Source organism: Triticum dicoccoides, chromosome 5B (genome assembly GCF_002162155.2).
Source record: "Triticum dicoccoides isolate Atlit2015 ecotype Zavitan chromosome 5B, WEW_v2.0, whole genome shotgun sequence".
Taxonomy (NCBI): domain Eukaryota; kingdom Viridiplantae; phylum Streptophyta; class Magnoliopsida; order Poales; family Poaceae; genus Triticum; species Triticum dicoccoides.
In genome coordinates, this window is record NC_041389.1 from 703,611,148 (window position 1) to 703,633,921 (window position 22,774).

Genomic DNA, 22,774 nt, shown 5'->3' on the forward strand with positions numbered 1-22,774 from the left:
GACCAAAAGGGGTTTTTCTACTAGTGAAGGGATTTCTGACTGAAGAGTCCATCTCCTTCTGCACGAATTATCTAGGCATTGAGAACCCTGTTGGTCTGCCCGTCAACAGGCACCTCGGCAGGCTCGCTGGATGGGGTCACCGCGAGGGTCGCCGCGAAATGTGTGTCGACTTCAAGGGTCGACTCGCCGACTTTGAAAGAGCAAACCTAGTCGTGCTACAACACATAGACGTGGTCGATCCTTGGGTGGTAGCACAAAACCTTTATTGAGAAGACGTACAATGACCGAGGCCAACAGAGGACGGACGGAGATATAATCAAAGAGCACAACTCATGTTTCACGCGTTGGTTCAAGGAGAAGCTTCTGTCGTACCCTTTACATGAGGATTCTTCCATGGAAGAAAAACTCATATTCGCCTTGTCACAGGGCGTTGAGCACAACGTGACGACCTATGAGGCATACGATATCAATGGCTACACATTCTACACCGAGGAAAAGGACATGAAGAGCGATTATCAGAACTCCGGGGTAACGATGAAATCCTACACTGGTAATGACAAGGACAGATACAATGGAAGGATCGAGGAGATCTGGGAGCTGAGCTACGCTGGAGAGAAGGTCCCGATGTTCCGTGTCAGATGGGCCAAGAGCGTCCTAAAAGAAGACCGGTATTTCACCACCATGGTTATACCCGAAGCCAAATCCAAGACCGCGGGCGCAAACGTCACCGTGAAAAATGAGCCATTGGTACTGGCTTCCCAAGTGGGCCAATGCTTCTTCATTACCGACCCGTCAAAGCCCAGTCATGGGGAGAGGCAAAAGGAACATCAGCGGAATGTATGGAGTCGCCAATGAGCAAGACTTCAACAAGTACGGCGACCCGAAGATGGAAGATGATGGCGACGATGAAGTACCATACACCACAAGAAGAAGCGGGGCCACCCTACCTAAAGGATGTCCATTCATTAGAAGAACTCTAGGGGTTCCGGGGCTAAATTATTGAACCGCGAGAAAGAAGGGCAAGAAGATTGTGAAAAGATCGAATCACGACGTGTCGGCTGCGTGTGTGTGTCACTAGAAAGCTCAATTATTACATGTATCAGTTGATTTCAACCATGTCATCTAGTTCTAAATCTTTGCACAATGGTATTATCACTCCATTTGCATTTTACTTTTCTTTTATCTCAAATCTTAAGTTATTACTTGCAACTAAAAATCCAAAAAAAAAGTTAGTAATGGCGCACCAGGAGAAGGTGCGCCATTGCTATCATGATGTTTACGGCGCACCCCTAAATGGTGCGCCATTGATATACCAATTTTTATGGCGCACCCCTAAAAGGTGCGCCATTGCTAACCCTCCCCCCACTAAAATATCCAAGACGACCCAGCCGGTCATCCTTCTCCCCAATCTGCATCTCGCCCCTCACCTCTCGCCACCGCCGCCGATCCCCTTCCACCACCGCCGCCACCGGCACCAGCACGGCATCCACCTCCGCCTCCTCCTCCTCCGCGGCCACGGTCTCCACCTCCTCGGGGCCCCGCCACACCACCCCTTCAACAACAACAACGACAAACACCGCCTCGGCCTCCTCCACGTCCTCGAGTTCTGGCCGCTCCAGCCTCGCCGCGGCGCGCGCCTCCCACTTGGACCAGCCCGTCCTCTACTCCTTCCAGGAGCTCGCCACCGCCACCAACAACTTCCTCGCCAAGCGGGGCTCCTCTGACACCTTCTGGCGCTGCTCCTTCCGCTCACGCCCCGCCGCGCTCTTCCAGCTCCGACTGCTCCCGCTCCTCACGCCCGCGGCCGCGCTCGCCTGCGTCGCGCACTACCACCACGCCATCCTCGCGCGCCTCCTCCCCGCCGGATCCGCTAAGGCCGCAAGTGTAAGCCCCCCCTCCCCCTCGCCCCTCTAGATCTCCAGGTCTGTTACCGTCATGCGCAACGTTCGTGATGATGCCCCTCCTTTGCTCTCCTTGGCCTGCTTGCTTGCTTGCGAGCCATGGTAAACTCTGAATTTGGTTACTTGCTTTCTTTCTTCAGTAGGCCAAGAAACAGGGAGTGAATCAAGCAACTGAATCCATCAATGTGAATCAAGTTGTGATAGGTATCTCTGCATGCTTAATTCACTGAATTTTGTTTGCAGTAGATGCACTGAAATTTACTGAATTTTTTTTGCGGTAGGAGTAGTTGCAGTTCTGAACTGCTAGGAGTACATGGAGTTGTAGTACTATTCTCACTGGAGGTACAATGAGAAGGAGTATTACAATGAGAAGGTTAATTTCAGTTAATGCTATGAGTACTCTTCTCACTAGAGTTTCAGTAGTTGTAATTTCAGTAAATTTTGCTTGTTATGTGCTTTCATGCTCGATATTCAGAAATACAGAAAAATTAGTAACATTGACAGAAATTCAATTTAACAAACCATTATCAGCTATAGGATTTGTAAATTCTTTTGATTTTTTTGTTAAATGGAGTACATCTTGTAAAGTAACTGAATATTACTCCTACTCTATTAAATGGAGTACATCTTGTAACAAAATGGAGTAGTCATGAGTACTGTAAGTTACTCCTTGTCCTTGTACTGTTAACTGAATTTTTGATTGGATATTTGCATGTACAACAAGTCAATTTGCAACTCCTCGTCCTACACCAGGCTACTCCTATAACAAGCTACAACAAGTACATCTACAGCAAAGCTCTGGAGTAACTGGATGTAAGTACTCCTAATTTTGATTTTCTTTGCATCATGGTCAACATATGACCATGATTTGCTTTGCTTTGCTTCATGGTCAACATATAAATATTCTTTACTTAAGGGAATTATTAGTGAATGATGGTGTCTGTGTTTGCGAGAATCTCGGCTTTATCTGGTTTCTCAATGCTGCTTCTGTGGTTTGCATAATGTTGTGATGAATCATGAAATCTACAACGCATGTCAGACTTCGGAGATGCCATAGGGCATTGATGCCATAATGCTGTGATTTGCATAATGTTCGTTGTATTAGCTTTGCTATCTGTATGATTGATGCAAAGCAAAATGTCTATCTGCTGCAAGTTCCCCAAAATTTCAGGGGCGCCACAACTGAACTGAGGCTCCTTCAGTTCAATATTTTGTGCAGGGACAAATAGTTACCCCTTTCTCCTGAAATGTTGATTAATTTCTGTTTCGATTGAGAATGGGGCACTCCTAGGTCAAGAAAATTAGCAAAGGTCATGCCCAATTTTCTACCTAGAAGGTGCCCGATTCTCAACCGAAACAAAAATTAATCAACATTTATAGACAATCTTATTTCTACAAAGCAAATATTTCTAAGTGGCTTTTATAGTTTTCCCTTAAGTTGAAATGCAAACTATTTTTTCTTCCTGCAGCAAGAGCAATAGTGCACTTAGTAGGATAGAAAATATATAACCTGCAATAGTGCACTTAGTAGGATAGCAATAGTGCACTTAGAACAATCTTTTGGGTAAAGGGGTGTTTATAACCTGTAATGTGAAAATATATAGGATAGAAGAATAGATACTACCCTGATCTCATCTAATAACTCGAGTAGCCTTTTTTCCTATTTAGAGCGAACATGGCCGACAATGATGAGGCCGGCGGTTCGGGCAAGCCATTCTGGGGAGCTGTCCCAGGAGATGGAGGAAGAATCTCACCGCTATGAGGGCGCCGCGGAAGGCACCGATCCTGACTACACAACCCCTAGTGGCGTCGGGGATGACACCACTGATGGTGCCGCCGGGGATGCCACCACTGATGATGGCAGTGAATGCACAGATGGCAGCCAACCGAAGAGGTAACGAAAGGACCCGCGCCCGAACGTGCTCGGCACCGTCAAGGAGGAATTTAATGAAGTGTCCTCCAATGGGCATCGAACGGCGCCAAAAGAATTAGTCAGTGGGTACGCAGGACAACTCAAGTGCATTCTTCGGAGCACTGTCTCGATCAACACCGAGAACCTAAGGCATCGTGACCGAGGGAATTTGCGCAACCTCCTCTTCACGAAGCTGCACGAACGATACAAGTTCCCCGGTGACTTCACAAACACACGCCTCTCAGGGAATAAAGTGAACAATGCCGCCCTCACCAAGATGATCACGGCCCTGGCTACTTGGAGAGCCGCGGTGAAGAGAAGGATTCTAAGTGGTGATAGTTATGAGAAGATCAAGGAGACAAATCCTTCGATCAGCGAAGCTGACTACCTAGAGTTCAAGATCAAGTGCGAGAGCAACGCACCCGCGGAATCAAGTCAGTGGGGGAAAGATATGCGGGACTTGAACTTAGGGGTCCACAAACTCGGTCCCGGCGGTTACAGAGTGGCAGAACCTAAATGGGACAAGGAGGACGCAGAGCGTGCCGAGCAAGGCCTACCGCCCCTCTTTGATAAATACCATGAAAAGCAGACCAGGAACTATGTCAGGGCCCGGTACAAGGTAGACCCGATAACAAAGGAGCTTACCACGGATCCGAAGGTGAAGGCGCTTGAGCTTGTTCTGGTAAGGAATACACCCCCACCTAATTAGCTCCATATGGTTGCATTCTAATTAATGAAGCCAAATTTCTAAATGGTTCAGGTTCCTTCCGCAGGAAACTAAAAGCAGTAGCGCGGGGTCTCAGAGCTCCCCATCTGCCCCTTGGGACACCACTTTAAATAGGGCGTTGAACGTAATGCAACACAAGGATAAGTTCAGTAAGCCGTCGTCAGCTGGTCGTGTGGCCGACAAAGGCTTGTCCACGAAATGGTTGGAATACTATAAGGTTGGGCGAAAGGAGAGAAAGACCAGCTCGGAAAGCCAAGAGCGCGAGGTTAAAGAAGTCAAGGCACAAGTGGCGCGGATTCCGGAGATAGTCCAAGAGCAAGTGCGAGACCAAGTGGGAGCGACGATCACCGCCATTATGCCTTCCTTGCTTGAGGGGCTGCGGGGGTGGATTGCGGGCAGCCAACAGGGGCCACCCCCGATTCCCAGCTTCACGAGCAGCAACTCGCACAATGCGCCGGCATTGGTGTCTCCGACGGAGGCGACATTGGTGTCTCCGGTGTCGGCGCCGGCATTGGAGCTTAATGCACCCGGGTGTGGGAAGAATATGCCGGCCGACACCTCGGCAGCAAGCGGCCCCTCCGTCACTTGCACGGCCGCCGTTGGCGGTACCTCGACATTAGTCGAGCTCGATGCCATCACGGTAACTAAGCCTCGGCCGATGACTTCATCTCCTTGCCTTTGACTGGGCATCCCTGACGCCCTACATGTTTTCGTAGGGCGCCGCCAATGTTCCATGCACTCTCCTGCACTTCGTGGACGGCGAGTTGATCGATGTCGCCAAGGCCAAAATCGTTGAACCGGGCAACCGCGTGTTCCATAGTAATCCGATGCCACCCACCGTGTATATGGTTCAACTGGTTCGGCTGCTGCGGGGCTGCGACGACTTGTTACCTTTGTATCGACCACCTGGGGTCGAGGAAGATGATGTGATGACCCTCGGCGCCTGCTTAAACTGGTCAATGCTTTGGCCGAAGAGCCAGATTCATTTGGGGGCGGGGGATACCACCCCACAGACAACACTGTCAGTCGTGCCGGCGCCAAGCCATGGCAAGACCGCCGCAACGCTACCGCCTTCAGCTAATCCGGACATGCATATGGCACAAGATCCGGACGACGACGACGGTACATTTTCCAACGTCGATAAGTACATCAACGAACATGGGTACGGTGAAAAATTCTTGGGGCCTCCTTCTCAAGAACCCAACCCTGCAAAAGACGATCGCGATCTAGCTGGTACCACGGAGAAACCCAATTGCAACAGGCGTCGTCTGGCGTTCAGTGCTCATGAGACGCCTCCAGCTACCGCCTTCACCGAGATTCAAATAGCCGAGGTGCGAAATATTATCAGCCCCAACACACTCAATAAGGTGGTCTTTGAGCAGAACTCGATCCCATTACAGCAGAAGAAGCAGAAGGGACGGAAAGAAAAAATAACAAGGGTGCGAGCCAACCGGCATCGAGTACGATCCGTGCTCAGGACGGGCCACCAATACCTAAGGATATCTCGAGGAGGGTGCATGTGATGGATAGGCCGATGCTACCGACTAATCTGCTCAATGTTGCAACCGGTGCTATGCGGAGTCTGCATGACTGTATTCTTTCTATGGAGAAGCAGCGTCTCTCCGAGAATGATGTGGCGTACCCAGTTTTCGTGGCCAAGGTGCCATATGGCAAGGGCTTTGTCGATAGCACCATCGGGTGTATGATCGTCATGCGGTTTGATGACATCTTCGCTATGTTTAACCTTTATCCGCTGCACTACACCTTCATTCAGCTATTTTCGCACGGTATGGAGATGCGGATCATTAGAGACAAGACCCCGGACATCGTGATCGTCGACCCCTTCTACATGTATGCCAAGATCTTGGGCAACGCTGGGGACCGGCAAGTCGCGAGTTCATACCTCGAATGCATCATTCTGGCGAACCCAGATAAGGATAACTTCCTCGTGCCTTACTTTTCCGAGTAAGTCATCCCCTCACCGCCCCGTAACATATGATTTCTTAGATTTCGATCGTTCTTTTTGTTTTCTAACATTCCGTATTTTGTGCAGTGACACACATTACACACTCATCCTCTTAAGCCCGAAATATTCCATGGCCACATATTTCGACTCAGACCGTCGGTCGAAGAAAGATTACACAAATATCAAGAAAGTTATTGATGATGCTCTCCCCGGCTACGCCAAATCTGGAGGCACCTTCAGGAGGCCAATTTGTAGGTATGGCAAGCACGTGTTCACCCACATAACGACGTTCCGCTGCATCAAGTAGCCGCCTGGCAGTCAGAAGGCCTATGCCCTCCATCACATGCGGGCGATCGTACGGGGCCATAATCACCTTATGCTACCAAATAATCTCAAAGAATGGGCCGCACGTTTGTCGGCAATCCAGGACGAGGACATCCGACAAGAATTCTTTCGCATTCAGTCGGAGTTTGCGGAAATCATCTATCAAGATGTCCTTCGTACCTCGGGGCAGTTCTACCTCAAATATCAACCGTCCAACAGTGAAATAGAAACAATGCTACAAATGCAGGCTGACAACGACCACACATTCATGACCATCACGAAAGACGACGGCTTCATCCACGCTCCGGTCCCTGAGTCGAGTCGAAAGTATTGATGCTATGTAGTTCTGAAATATCGATTAGCTCATGTTGTAATTAAACTTTAATGAACGTGTGTGTCTCTTTAGTTTGGACGGCCGTTCAACTTATATGTAATCGGTGCTATTTATTAGTAGGACCATGAATCGTGCTATTAATGTGTTGCTTTTCTCTTTCGATCCTTTTGTTGCATACTTATATATTGCTTATATATTATCTATGAATTGCTACTAACATTTTGTTTGTCTAGTGTATAGAGATGCCGCCGTATGTCGTGTATAAGGGTGAGGTTCCCGGAGTCTACGACGACTGGGAGGAGTGTCGGAGACAGGTTCACCGTTTCAGCGGTAACAGTTACAAAGGGTACACCACTTGGGCGGAGGCAGAAGCTAGATACGCGCGCTATCTAGCGGGAGAGAGGAGGGAGCGGAGGAGGAACCGGATGAAGATCAGTTTCATCGCGATGATGCTCATCGTGACCGCAACCCTCTTCTATGTGATGGTAGTTTAGATACCGACTTGTAATGTGAAGACAAACTCGCTACTCGCGGTCTCGAGACTTGTAATGTTCTAACTTTGTTCGGTATTTTGAATTCGGAGACTAATATGATGAATTGTATTCGGAGACTAATCTTCTATTGTATTCGATAAATCTGCTGTTTATATGTTATGTTGTTTATATTCTGTGTTGTAATGTATTTTGTAACCTATGCAAATATCAGAAAAACAAAAAAAATCCTAATATTCATAGTAGTGGCGCACCATATTGCACTTTAGTGGCGCACAAAAATAAACACACCAGTGACGCATTATCTAAAAGTAGGCCATTAGTAACCGAGAGCACAAGGTACACATGGCCCCTTGGAGTAACAGCAGTGGTGCACTTCTGGGCCTAGTAATGGCGCACTTTAGCTGCGCCACTAGTGTTTGGGATAGTAATGGCGCATCAGGCGTGCGTCATTACTATTTATTAGTAGTGGCGTGATAATAGTGATGCACCTATAGTGCGCCATTAATAGCCAAAATAGATGCGTCACTAACAGCCTTTTTTCTAGTAGTGTGCTCCTGATGGGGCCAGCATCGTCCGAGAGGGCAATTTTCAAGTGCCTCCCGTAGAGGGATTTGGTATCGCTGGCCACGGCCAGTGGTGTTCGGCCGGTGGGGCTGCAGCTGCGAGGTGCAGCTCCGGGAGCTCCAGCGGTAGCATGTGTGGTGCATGATGAGCATGGCCGCGCCGGACCGCACCTCTTCCCGCTGCTCCTCGACTACTCACTGGCGTTGAGGTGGTGGCTGTGACGGAATTGTGCGAGCCGCCTTCCACTGGCTCATGAAGCAGTCACCGTCGGATTTCGCTCCTTGGTCGCACAACGTCTGCCTTCTTCTCGCTTTCTTTGTTGTGCACCCTGCAGCCCCTTGTGGTTTCTCTCGCGGACATGTTTGCGGCTGGCGTGATGCTGCTGCGTTGGTGTAGTGTGTGTGTGTGTCTGTGTGTGCTGGGTTCATGTGTGAGAGTTTGCATGCGTGCGTGCTCCATGTGGTGCGTGATTTGGGTGCGGGTTGGTGTGCGTGCTCAGGACGGCGGAGCCCGAGCAACCTGCTTTCTCCACGGTCACGGTCGAGTTCAACTGTGGTGGCCACGAGCCTACGACATTGTCCTTATGTTTGATTTGCGACTCAACTCCCATGCTTCATGCCCTGCTGTCGTAGCCCAGGTGATCAAATTCTATATTGGACATAATTAATTTCCTAACACAAGCTTCCATTCACTGTATACTACATAAACATATCTCTACACTACACTGTTACATCTACTGTATACAACATGAACCTATCTCTATTCTGCTACACCTCGGCTACAGCTATGGTGACTACCACTTGAATGGCACGAGCAACGAATCTTCTAACATATTTACCTAATCTACGTAACATCCACTCGCCGTCCTTTGCTGAAAATATATAAAATACTACTTCCTCAATACATCTGTATCTAGACAAATTTAAGACAAGAATTTTGAAACGAAGGGAGTAGTATATGATGTGACTACATGCATGCACTGCATGCATGGAAGAAAGGGCGCAACAATCCGTACAATTATTTATTTTCAAATCAAAGAAACCCTCAACGGCACATCTGCACTACCAAGACACAGATTTCAAAGCGATAGAAGTATGAGCATGAACTGCGAGTGTGGCGCCGCAGAGGCCGAGGGTCAGGCAGCTCGGTATCCCCTGGTGGGAATATGCTTTGCGATTAGCTTCTGTCAGGCTTTTCTGAGGTATACGGGAATAGTACAAACGTATGCTTACTCCCTAGACGGCTCGAGTTAATGAGACGATGTTGTTTGATGCGCGTGGTGAAGGTGACTTGACCTCTCCAAATCAATACGGCAGGCAGCAAAAAGTATCAATTTTATAAGCGTCCACACGTCTCACCCGTCGCTATCTGTTACAGCCATGGCTGTCCTGGGCGACTTTCTATTGCAGTCTGCGTATTTTTTTTATTTAAGGTAAAAACCCTCTAATTAGTGTACAATTCACGATAGCAATGGGTACATGCTCTGTCACCCCCACCGCGCTTACGGCTCTATACCCCAACCCAACTTGCTCTGGCCCTGGGTCCTCCCGCATCTCTTCCTCGGTAAGTGGACCGTGGAAGCTGGGGAGTATCCGCTTGGGACTGATAGAAAACAGCATATCTTTTCCCTCCTGACCCCTATAAAAATCTAGTGGAAGTCCGGTCGCGTTGGAGACATCTTTATCTGATTTTGAGGCTTCGTCGTCCGGCTCCTTCAAAATTATGTTAGGATCGGCTGGCTCATCCTCATCATCCGAAAAGAAAACAGAGACACAACAGATTTGTTTCAATGACATATCGCTACCTAATGAATAAAAATTCTAATTAGGGCATCTCCAAAGCGGATCCTCGAATCTTCCGCAATTGTCTGGATCACGTTGTCCGACTACAGTTTGCCATACAACGTAATCCCGCACCGGTCGACCAACGCGTCCGGACATTTTTTTATATAAATTGGACACAAATAAAGAAGGCCTTTGCAGGAGCAGACATCTTTCTAACCAATCAAAAGCATGTCCGGATGACGAAAGGATGCTCCTTTTTTTCTTTTGCTTTGGCAGGAACTACTTTTTATCTATGCAGTGTTTGGCGGAAACTACTTTTAATCCACATAATGTTTGGCGGAAACTATAGATTAGCGGTGCTAAGCATACATGTAATTTGACGGAAGGTGTGCATGTGATTTGGCGGACGTTAATATTTTAACAAAGTTGATTTAGCGGAAGGTGTGCATATGATTTGGTGGAAGGTAATATTTAACCAAAGTTGATTTGGCGGAAGGTGTGCATGTGTTTTATTTTACCAAGACAAGCAACACGAAGAACATTTGGGATTTGGCTGAAAGTAATTTGTCCTACTAAACACTTAATTGTTTTCAAATGGATGCGGACAAGGTTGGATGGCCGGCTCCCATATCAGTGTACAGACACCGGTCCGGATCGGTTTTCAGACAAATAAGGCGTCCGTTTGTTGATCAGCGTTGGAAATGCCCTAAGTGTTTGAAAAATAATTAGTCATGGGTTTATAAATAGGAAAAAGGTAATAACCATCGGGTAAGCCTACCCATACCCACATATCCATATGCTTATTTGTGTCATGAACCAATTTGTCATTTCTATGTTGAACCTATTTGTGGTCTAACTTATTTTTTGTTGTTGAAGTTATTTGTATGATGAACTTTAAGTGGTTGAAATGACTATGCGTGTGTGCTGAAATGCTGAAATGTGACATGTTTATGTGCTGAAATATATATGCTAAAATGTTGTAATATTGTGTGTATGTGATGAAATGCTGATATGTTTGTTTAAATGTTGAAATATATGTGCTAAAATGCTAAGATGTGTTAAAATGATGAAATGTTGTGTTTTACATACTGAAATGCTGAAATTACACATGGCAAAATGTTAATTGAAAGATGACCGAGATGGATATTTTTACTAACTGGTATTACCCGCTCGTGGCCTGGTATAGGTATGAGAACAATATGGAACCAGGGTGTGGGTACGGATACGGATTTGGACAAAAAATATTGAGACGGGTGTGGGTTTGAGCGAGCATTACCCGCATCCGAACCCTGCCGGTGCAATTAGATGTTAGATCTTGATCGAACTAACTACCACAATTGAAAGTATTGTTCATCAGGCACCACACACGACGCTGTAATTCATCTGTTTAATTTTCCTTTTAAGTGTTTCTCTATTTTCACATCGCTAATCTCCCAAAGTAGCGTTTAAAAAAACTGTTTTGTCGGCATGTCTACAGGACCTGTGATTAGGGTGCTAATAAACGTGGATCTTCAAGAAACCCTCCCTGACAAAACTCTCCCTCATCAACCTTCTCAACAGTGGCGACCTGCAAAAGGAAGTAATGGCCCATCAAATCACTAGTCAGCCCACAGACAGATGCTGCTTCGTCCATGTCCGATACCTGTCCCTCCTACTAGGGCCTACCAAGGAATACGCTGATATACGGACGTCCATGCCATGCTGGAAAAGGCAATACGGCTGACAGCACACATCCCTATGCTGGTTCGGCGTAGGGGATTCCGAGCTACCTGCAGACCGGCCTCCGCAACGTTTTATCGCATGAACTGCATGCAAAAATATGGCAGTAGCGATTTACAAAGCAACTAAGCAACTAAGTTCCTTCTGATCAAAAAGCTACCTGTCCACTACACGCGGTGACGGCACATAGTTTTGAAAAGAACATGGTTACACGCATGAAGTTTCAAGATACAATCACGTACATGGAGAAAAAAAATCCGACCCGTATCCAATTGATAAACTTCCTTTTATCCACTTAATGCAGTCATAATAAAAAAACATAATTTCCTCATTTAGCATGTAACAAAAACCCATTAATTTACTTTATTTTAATTTCCCTTCCATACAAACCCACCGTCGCCTAGACAACAGATTTTAGAGAATGCTAACTATGTGTCACATGTCAACTAGGTGTTAATTTTGTGAATTCAGTGATGAAGTGTGTTTCCTCGGTCAGGTTCACAGTTAGGGTGAATGACGAGCTCCTTCCGTTTTTTGACCCCCTCTAGGGGTCTGTGACAGGGCTGCCCCATGTCATCGTTTCTTTTTCTCCTTTGTGCAGAAGGCCTCACCTCCTTACTGAATTCTTATGGAGGCGGTTATGTGGACAGGGGCATACGAGTGTCTTTCCGAGCGCCCTGGGTGAGCCATCTGCTATTTGCAGATAACAGTCTCATTTTCATTAGTGCAACACAGGAGAGTGCTGATAGGCTCAATACTATTCTACTCATATACGCATCGTGTTCGGGCCAGTCAGTGAATTGAGAAAAATAGTGTTGTTTTCTTCTCTCCAAACACACCGAACACCAGAAGGCAGATTGTTAAGTTTGTTCTAGGCATTCAGGTGGAAGCTTTCAGCGATCGATATCTTGGACTACCAACTACGATTGGTAGGATTACTAGCGGCACCTTCGAACACATCGGTGACCGGTCGAAGGGTAAGATGAATGGTTGGGTAGAGAGGCTTCTAGCTTGTGATGGGAGAGAGTCACTCATCAAATCAATCATTCAAGCAATCCCAACTTTCAGCATGAGTTGCTTCCTTTTGACAAAGAAGGTATGTAAAGGTTTAACTGCTAGCATGGCAAAGTTCTGGTGGAGTGGATCCCTCGATCGAAGGTCTATGCACTGGCTGTCTTGGGAAAAACTTGCATCTCCAAAAGTACGTGGTGGAATGGGTTTTCGTGATCTCAAGCTATTTAATCTTGCGCTCTTGGGCAAACACGGATGGAGATTCATCACAAATCCTACTTCACTATGTGCGCGGGTCATGAAGGGACGTTATTTCCCTGATTCTGAATTTATGGAGGCTACTGTTCCACAATCAGCTTCGGCCATTTGGCGAGCTATTGTGGCAGGAAGAGGAGCGCTTCAAACAGAGCTGATAAAGAGGGTGGGGGCGGGAGCTCTATTTCCATTTGGAACGATCAATGGATACCCAGCCTTTCCACTCTTGCCCCAACGGTCATGCCAGGAGGTACCACACTGGATATTGTTGATGATCTCATTGACACTGATAATTGGACATGGCGGCGGGAGCTAATTCAAGACACTTTTATAGCCCTTGATGTCGATGCAATTCTGAATATCCCACTGCGCCAGGGTGGTGGTGATGGTTTCCAAGGCTGGGCCCATAAAAGAAGTGGCATCTACTCTGTCAAATCTGCGTACCGTGCTCTTGTGAATCGGAACGAGCGTATTAATCTAGATGAAGGGACGGTTACCAATACCTCACAGACAGGCGAACAGATGTGGAAGACACTATGGAAACTCAAGGTACTGCCGAAGCTACGTGTGTTCTGGTGGCGAGTCATTAGGGGAATCCTACCTGATGAAAGCACTCTTTGGCGTGCCCATATTAAAGTTATAAGCAGATGCAACGTATACCATGCTATGGATGAGGACTTGATGCATGCCCTAATGCATTGCTCTCACGCTAAGCTGTTCTGAGGACAAGCCTATGCTCTTTTTGGCACTTGAAGGCCACGCTTGCATCCTAGTACCTGGTCTCGAGAAATTATTTGTGATGATCAGTTTTCGGATACTGAGAGGGATCGGATGATCTCAGTTATGTAGACGATATGGCACTCAAGGACCAAAATTACGCATGATGATGATCAGTTGGATCCTTTCTCTTCTGCTCAGCGCATTAGAGAGGATCTGGCCTTGTTGGATATTCCACAGGCCCATGCTTCGATACTCGTAGGCCCTTATATTTTAAAAGTTTACAATTTTCAATGCAACTTTTTCTTGAATTAGGTGTTGTCGACCGAAAAATAAATAAAGAAGACAACACATGTGGCTCTCCATCGCCTCCTCGTTCCTTCAGAGCAAACTCCAACGTGCCGACGCATTTCATCGTGCGTGTCTGTTTGAGTTGAAACGAACACAAAAGCCTGCCCAACATGCCACCCAAACGGACGCGCGTCTACTTTTTGTCCGCCGGGTGACCCATTTCAGGCCCACATTTGGACCTCTTTTGCGTCGGCGCGGACATGAGGCGGACGCTCAACGCCCGCCTACTCCTCCCCCTGGCCCGCCAGTCGGTGGCACATAGGCCTTCTCTTTCTCCCATCGACAGCTAGCACTCCCGGCCGCCCCACCCGTTGTGTCGTCGCCTAGTTCCGGTGCCCAGGCCAGCAGTATGCATCCACATACATCCTCCACTCACGCCACCTTCCAACGCCACCGTCACCACCGCCTCGCCACACGGCCGCCGCAGCTTCCCCGATGTCGCCACCAGCACCACCTCGCCCCCGCACCCCGACAGCCACTTTACGAGAACTGTTGGACAGGGATTTTTTTTTGCCCAAACTTCTCGTAAACAGCGATTATTTTGGAGTTAGGGGAACTGTTGGAGTTGCCCTTAGGCGATTATGTAGGCCGCAGTGTTGTTGTGGCAGCAACGATGGCGCGTGGAAGAAGCTGACAAAGTTGTAGGACAAGTACAGGTCGAGAATAGAGAGCAACTGCAAAATTACTATAGTGTCGCTAGACAGTTGTGTTTAAGAGCATCTCTAGCATATCTCATAAACGAGCTATCCGGCAAAATAACGTCCGGTTTACGGGAGGGAGACCATTTTACCGGCCCGAATAGATCTCGTATATTCGACCATCTCGGAATTTTTTTGCGGGATCCTGGATACGTTGACCCATTTCCTTCATATCTACGCGATTTGAGCTCTTTATTGTAGGGACCTGAAACCATAGAAACGGTTGGCAGGACAGAAAGTTTAGCTCCCGCCGCAGTATTTCGCCGCATGAGCTGCCGCCCCACGCCGTCACCTTCCGCCATCGCCATGACCTACCGTCGGCGCTGCGAGCTGCTGCCTGCTGACGTGTGAGCTGCAGCCACCGGCACCACCGAGGAGCTGGCTGCTGCCGCTGCTGGTTGCGCGAGCGAGCGAGCTGCCACTAGCTGGATGTTGCTGTTGGCGGGCCGCTCGCTGTCGCGCGAAGGATCCAATTGCTTTTCTTTTTATGCAGAGGGTGCTTTGTGCTACTTTACATGGACCTTTTTGTAAATTCATTTGTTTTTATATGGGATCTGTTTTACCCACATCTTAATCGTACCGTAAATTCGCACAAATTTGTTTTAAGGACACCGCATACTGTTTTCTAGAGGACGCGGTTTAGCAGATCTGCTAGCATATTTCCCTGTAGTAGAACAGTTTGAACGGCGGCTAGTTTGCGAAGTGCTTTGACAACAAGCGATGAGATCGGTGGTTCGAATCTTGGTGAATGTTTTTAACATTGTTTAGCAATTTGTTTAGTCCCATGCCGTTTTATGAGCTGAAATTTTGCCGGTTTAAAAGAAGAGCCGCGTACCTATGAGCTGATGTGGCTGATTTGGTTGGAAGAAAAAAAGGTCCAGGCCCACCCCGGGGGTAAGGGCATATACAACGGCCGGTGACATATGAATACACATACCTTATGACAAAGTTGTTTGAGGCATCTATATTTTTTTTTCTCCTCAATGCAAGCTAGCACTACTGGGCCTCATTAAGAAATAGAAAATAAAGACTCCAATACACATGCCTCTCTACTTTTCACTTCAACATTTTCAGTTCTTGACACTAGACCACATTTTTTCTCCTCAAACACTCGCCTCTTGTAGAGGATCCCGCTTCCTTATCCGAACCTACTTTATCTGATATTCGATCCTACATGGCATGCGAGGCATCACCCATGCATTGTACATGCCCTAATTAGTTTATGAGGAAGGGAAGTTACGTAGTAGCTGTAGCTACCTAGGTGTAGCATTTTGCCAAAATTCTTGTGTATTTTAAACTTGGCTTAAGAGAAGATAATATTGGCTTGATTCACATGTGTGAAGCCCATTGTCCCAGGTGATCCAGCAAAGTCTGACTGGTCAGGCCTAGTTCTGGCTGTCTTTTGTGTTTATTACTAATTGGAAAAGTGTTCAAAAAAAAAAACTAATTGGAAAAAGAGTTGTAAAAAAACTAATTGGAAAAAGTACATATTTTTCGTACCTAAACTTTCTCAAAGGGGGATGATAGGCGCCGGTGCGCCGGCCCAAACTTTGGGCCGGTGGCATTCCAGCCGTACAATGGGAGCTACGTGGCCATCAAATTTCGCTTGAAAAAATGATTCGCACAGCTCACCCTGCGCCCTTTTCCTACCTCCTGAATCTCGCACCCACTCACCAAATCTACGGATCGGTCCCCCCGCCACGAGCGTCTCCTCGCCGGGATTAGTCGCTGCACCGCACTGCCGGCCCTTTCCCTCGCCAGTGGCATCCCAGCCGTACGATGCGAGCTATGCGGCCGTCAAATTTCGCCTAAAAAAATGATTCGCCCAGCTCACCATGCGCCCTTTCCCTACCTCCTGAATCTCGCGGCCACTGACCAAATCTATGGATCAGTCCCCCACCGCGACACTGCTCCTCACCGGGATTAGTCGCTGCACCGCACCGCCGGCCCAGCACCAAAAAGACTCGTCTCATGCTCGTCAGCCACCCGTGCCAACCGTGCTTGTCCCTCGGCCACCACATGACATTGATGACTGCAGCTCACCCATGGGCCGATTCCAGCTCGCGGTCATCATGGTTGCAGCATTCCCTACGGCGCCGCCTCCGCTCGTCGCCGCCGTCCACTTAGACCACCGTGTTCGCAAAAAAACCTCAGCCGAAAACAAAAACTGCATTGATTTGCATGTAGCAGCAAAAACGCATGCGGGTTCCAGCCAAAAATATCCCTGCTTCCAATAAAAACACGTTGATGTTGTCGTTCATAGCAAGAAAACGAGCTCGCCGGTGTTGCCGACCCTCTGGTTGCAACATTAATGCGGCAACGGCGTCGCTCGCCAGCAGAGCTGGTGGTAGCAAAAAAAAGGACACTGGTTCCAACAAAAAAATGCCGCAATCCAACAAAAACCAAAACAATGGTAGTAACAATAATGGTTATGGGATGGAGCAAAAAAAGAATCCAGTAGTAGCAAAAAATAAAAAAAGGGATGGTTTCCAAGAAAAAACAGACGCCAGATGCAGCAAATTTCCTTGCCGGTTCAGCATACACCGTAGCTGGTGTTGCAGCAAAATCGCGCACCCTTATTGCAGCAAAAAAATATGGCCTGGGGGTGCTTCCTGTCGCAGCATCGTTGCAACATCTCATGGGTGTGATTCCAGCTTTTTCCCGGGCCGGATCCATCAAATTTTCCATGGTTCTAGCGTGTCGCTGCTCAACTTATCGATCGCAGCATGGCTGGAGAGGTCTTTCACACGAGGGCACAGCTCAAGTGTGCTTTTGTGGTGGTTTCGCGGGGAAGGGGAGAAGAAACACGGTGCGTGGAGGGGCGCTGCTGAAGGTAGGGGATGGAGTGCGTGCAGTAGGGGAAAATATAAGGGAGGATAAGGGATGGTCCCCGCGGGTCCACTCTAATACATGCGTCTCGTGCGGGGGACGGATTGTGTGGGCGCACAACGCAATGGTGTTCGGATTTACAAAAGATGTACAAGTTTTCACGTTTTTCTTTACAAATTAAAAAATCTTCAGGAATTAAAAATGTATTTGCAGTTTCAAAAGATGTTCAGAAATTTCAAATTTGGTTCACGTTTGTCAAAAAGTATTTGTAATTTCAAGAAAGTGTGAACAATTTTTAGGTAATGCTCAATTGACGCCGCGGTCTTTAGTTCATTTGACTTTGCGCCACATATATTTGGGTGCACGAACTGGAGGTCTGCAGTTCGAATTCCATGTCGGGGCCTGTTTTCTTTTTACGCATTTGTCGCCCGACCGTTCGCACAAGGTCAATCAAAATGGGTCGGCCTAGTCACGCAATTCCTATGCGAACAGACATCTTTTTAACGCAGAATCTTTTATATCTAAATAGCTATATCTTGGAGGGTCGTGACTTGTTACGGTAAGGCATTATTCGCCGGATCGGTAACGGCCAAAGGACGGAGATATGGGCTGACGACTGGATACCGAAGGAGATGACTCCGCGACCGATAACATCGCTTGTGGCTGATCCTCCCAAGTACGTCTCAGAGTTAATTCTCCCAGCCACTGCATCTTGGAATGAAGATCTGGTCAGAGCAGTTTTTCTCCCAATCGATGCCGAAGCCATCTTGAGGATACCTGTTTGTACTCGCAATATAGAAGATTTTTTGGCTTGGTACCCAGAGACGAAGGGAAAGTTCACGGTCAACTCGGCCTACAGATTTTTGCAACAGACAAAGATCCAAAGGGAGGAATGGTTTGGAAGGAAGGGTCGTCCAGCTCCGATAGAGATGAAAAATCGTGGAGCCTGCTGTGGAAGATCAAGGTTCCTTCGAAGATAAGGATCATTTTATGGAGGTTGGTGCACCATTCACTTCCAACTACAGAATATTTTGAAGAGAAGAAATATGTCTACCCTAGACGCTTGCCCGCTGTGTGGATGCGAGGATTCATGGAGACACGCTCTCCTGTCCTGCACCATGTCGAGGTGCGTTTGGGCTTTGACTGAAGACACCATCGTATCCAGGATGACCGAGAACGAGGTAGCTGATGCGAGGATTTGGTTGTTTGAGTTGCACGAGTCGATGGACCATTCCAGCTTCACAAGGATGGTTATCACTCTTTGGTCGATTTGGTACTCTCGACGGAAGGCCATATATGAATCAATCTTCCAAAGCCCATAGCAAACTGTCAACTTTGTTAACAACTACATCAACGATCTAGGTCTCATCACATCACGGGAGGACATCCAGGTCTAACTGCCCCCGCCCAAGACCGCCCAACACGGTGGCTTCGTCCGCCGAGCGGCAAAGTCAAGTTCAACGTAGATGGGGCAGTGGCTAGGCAAAGCAGAGGAGGAGCGATCGCGGTTCTATGCCGGGACCACGAGGGAGTCTACTTGGGATCGTCGGCGGTGGTTTTTCGCCACACGAGGGATCCCGTTCTTCTGGAGACATATGCTTGTCGAGAGGCACTAGCACTCGCCGACGACCTGGCGGTCAGAAACATCTATGTGGCTTCGGATTGCCAGGAGGTGGTAAACAACATCAACAGGAGCACCGGAGGCCCAAATGCGTCTATTGTGCATGAAATATTGAGTCATTGTAATAGCTTTAGTTCTTGCTCTTTTGTTCATGAGCGAAGGAACTTTAATTTCGAGGCTCATAATCTCGCTAAATTTGCTTGTAAGCTAGGTATAGGGCGTCATATTTGGTTGGGCACACCTCATGACCCAACATGTGTACCTATGACCATCCCTTTGATTGAATAAAGTCAGCGAGATTCCTAAAAAAAAAAAACTAGCCCCCATCAACCTATTTCTCTTAACATGTAAGTTTGCCACCTCATCATTCAACATGCATGGAGAAAGGTCCACCACAACATGCAATCAAAAGATTCCCGTAACAACATATACATGTTCCACGTAGCCAATTCTCTATGAATATATTGCAATACATTCCCGCAACAACGTGTCAAATAGGTAGGTGTAGGTGTAGCATTTTCCGCAACGCTTGTAGCTACGTAGGTGTAGCATTTTCCCAAAATTCTTGTGTATTTTAAACTTGGCTTAAGAGAAGATAATATTGGCTTGATTTACATTGTGTGAAGCCCATTGTCCCAGGTGATCCAGCAAAGTCCGACTGGTCAGGCCTAGTTGTGGCTGTCTTTTGTGTTTACTAATTGGGAAAAGAGTTGTAAAAAAAAACTAATTGGGAAAAGTACATATTTTTCGTCCCTAAACTTTCTCAAAGGGGGTATAGGCGCCGGGCGTGCCGGCCCAAACTTTGGGCCGGTGGCATCCCAGCCGTACAATGCGAGCTATGCAGCTGTCAAATTTCGTCCGAAAAAAATGATTCGCACAGCTCACCCTGCGCCCTTTCCCTACCTCCTAAATCTCGCGTCCGCTGACCAAATCTACAGATCGGTCCCCCGCCACGACGCTGCTCCTCGCCGGTGGCAGAGCCGCGTCTCCTCGCCGGGATTAGTCGCTGCACCGCCCGCCGGCCCAAACTTTGGGCCGGTGGCATCCCAGCCGTACGATGCGAGCTATGCGGTCGTCAAATTTCGCCTGAAAAAAATGATTCACCCAGCTCACCCTGGGCCCTTTCAATTCCCTACCTCCAGAATCTCGCGCCCATTGACCAAATCTATGGATCAGTCCCCCGCCGCGACGCTGCTCCTCGCCGGTGCAGCGCTGTGTCTCCTCGCTGGGATTAGTTGCTGCACCGCACCACCGGCCCTAGCACCAAAATGACTCGTCTCTTGCTCGCCAGCCACCCGTGCCAACCGCGCTTGTCCCTCAGCCGCCACATGACATTGATGACTGTAGCTCACCCGTCAACCGATTCCAGCTCGCGGTCGTCATGGTTGCACCATTCCCTGCGGCACCGCCTCCGCTCGTCGCCGACGTCCGTTCAGACCACCGTGTTCGCCTGCAAAAAAACTCAGTCGAAAACAAAAACTCCGTTGATTTGCATGTAGCAGCAAAAACGCATGCCGGTTCCAACCAAAAATATCCCAGCTTCCAATCAAAGCACCTCGATGTTGTCGATCATAGCGAGAAAACGAGCTCGCCGGTGTTGCCGACCCTCTGGCTGCAACATTAATGCGACAACAGTGGCGCTCACCAGCCGAGCGTGTGGTAGCAAAAAAAGGACACCGGTTCAGCAAAAAATAAAAAGGGATGGTTTCCAGCAAAAACAGACGCCCGATGCAGCAAATTTCCTCGCCGGTTCAGCATACACTTAGCTGGTTGCAGCAAAACCGCGCACACTTATCCAGCAAAAAAAATCTATGGCCTGGGGGTGCCTCCTGTCGCAGCATCGTTGCAACATCTCATGGGGCGGTCCGCACGTGTCCACCCAACTACATGCATCTCGTGCGGGGAACGGCTTGTGTGGGCGCACGACTCCAGGGTGGCGCGCGGCCGGCGCAAAATTCGTGTGGCGCGCCGTTTCCAAACGTTTTCCTTTCTCAAATGTACTAGAAAATGGTCGTTCAATTTCAAAACCGGATAATCTTAGTCTCCCAACTTCTCAAATCGCATTAGTTTAGTCCCTTAACTCAATATAGAAGTGGTTTTTATGCTGACTTAGCATGACTTTGACCAGTCACCGCCCATCCACCCACGTGGCAATCTTCTTCTTCCTTCCCATTTTGACCTCGGCTGGGCATTTTGTCGAGCAGCAGGCGCGCGCCGAGCAACAAGAGCAGGAGTAGACACAAACTGATGTAACGTACACCACTAACTGATGTTCCTTGCCGTCCCATGCTCATGGTCTGCCTCTGGCATTGTAAATGACGGCGCCGTCGATGTCTCCTCGTGATCCAGTTCACGCCCACATCCCTCACTGGGCACCGTTGGATGTTGAGGTATGTTCTTTCGTCGTCGCCACGTCCATCATTCCCACATCAGGCAGGCATGTCACAGCGCCGCGAGCTGGTCACATGAATGCGAGCTCCAGAGCGCGGCGCATCGCGCACAGATAGGAGGGGCCGACGCGCCCAGCTCTGGCATCCTGGACGCGCTCTATGCCACACACGGCGCCCAAGTGTACGCCACCCCACAGCCCTCGTCGAGCTCAGCGTCGCCATACAAGCACACACGGCCGCGTCACTGCCGGCGTTGAGCCGTCTATGCCGCACGCGTAGATGCCGACGCCCTACATTGCTGCGCCATGGGCGTGGGTGGCTACCCGCGAGCCTACCCGTGCCGCATCCCCCTGGCTGCCTGCATCCTCTCCGCGCTCCAAGAGAGCAGGGTGTCACCCTGCTGGCTTGGCTCTCTCGGTGGGAGCAAGCCCACCCGGGTTCGAGTCCGGAGGTGACCCGGGTGCTTAGAGAATTTCTCCTATAAAAATATACCTCCAAGGGCTAGTCCTGGATGGTCTCATTTTTTTTTCACCGCGCTCCAACTGTTCAACAAAGTGTCCAGTCATGGTCAAAATGAAAAGGAAGAAAAAGATTGCCACGTGGCGGTGACTGGTCAAACCCATGCCAAGTCAGCACAAAAACTGCTTTTGTTGAGTTAAGGGACTAGAGTAATCCGGTTTGAGGGATTAAAGTTTACCGGTTTTGAAATTAAGAAACTAATTCTATACTTTCGAGAGAGTTTAGGGGTGAAAATATACTTTTTTCTTACTAATATATTATCGGGAGTTTTCAGTGGCATTTTAAAAATGGCTCAAAAGATTGAACAAAGCTGGGGCTCTCCAAAAGCGCCGGTGTAGTTTTTTTCCTTCGCGATCGTCGTTAGCACTTTCAAGGAATGCCTTGATAGACTTTTGGAGGCATTTTTAGAGCTTTCAAAGGCATTTGTTAACGCCTCCTATTTTTTGTTGTGTTGTAGTGGAGACACTCATGTAGCACCGCACAACGTTGGTACAACAACCCCGCATCCCACTTCACACTATTCCCTGCAGCACCTCTACCTCGCGGCCTTCGAAAACATCGGAGCAGCTTCGCCGCTCACTTCACACCACTCCATGCAGCATCACTGCTGTGGCAAGCCTGTCCTTTTTGCAGCATTATGCTGCTGCTCGCCATCTAC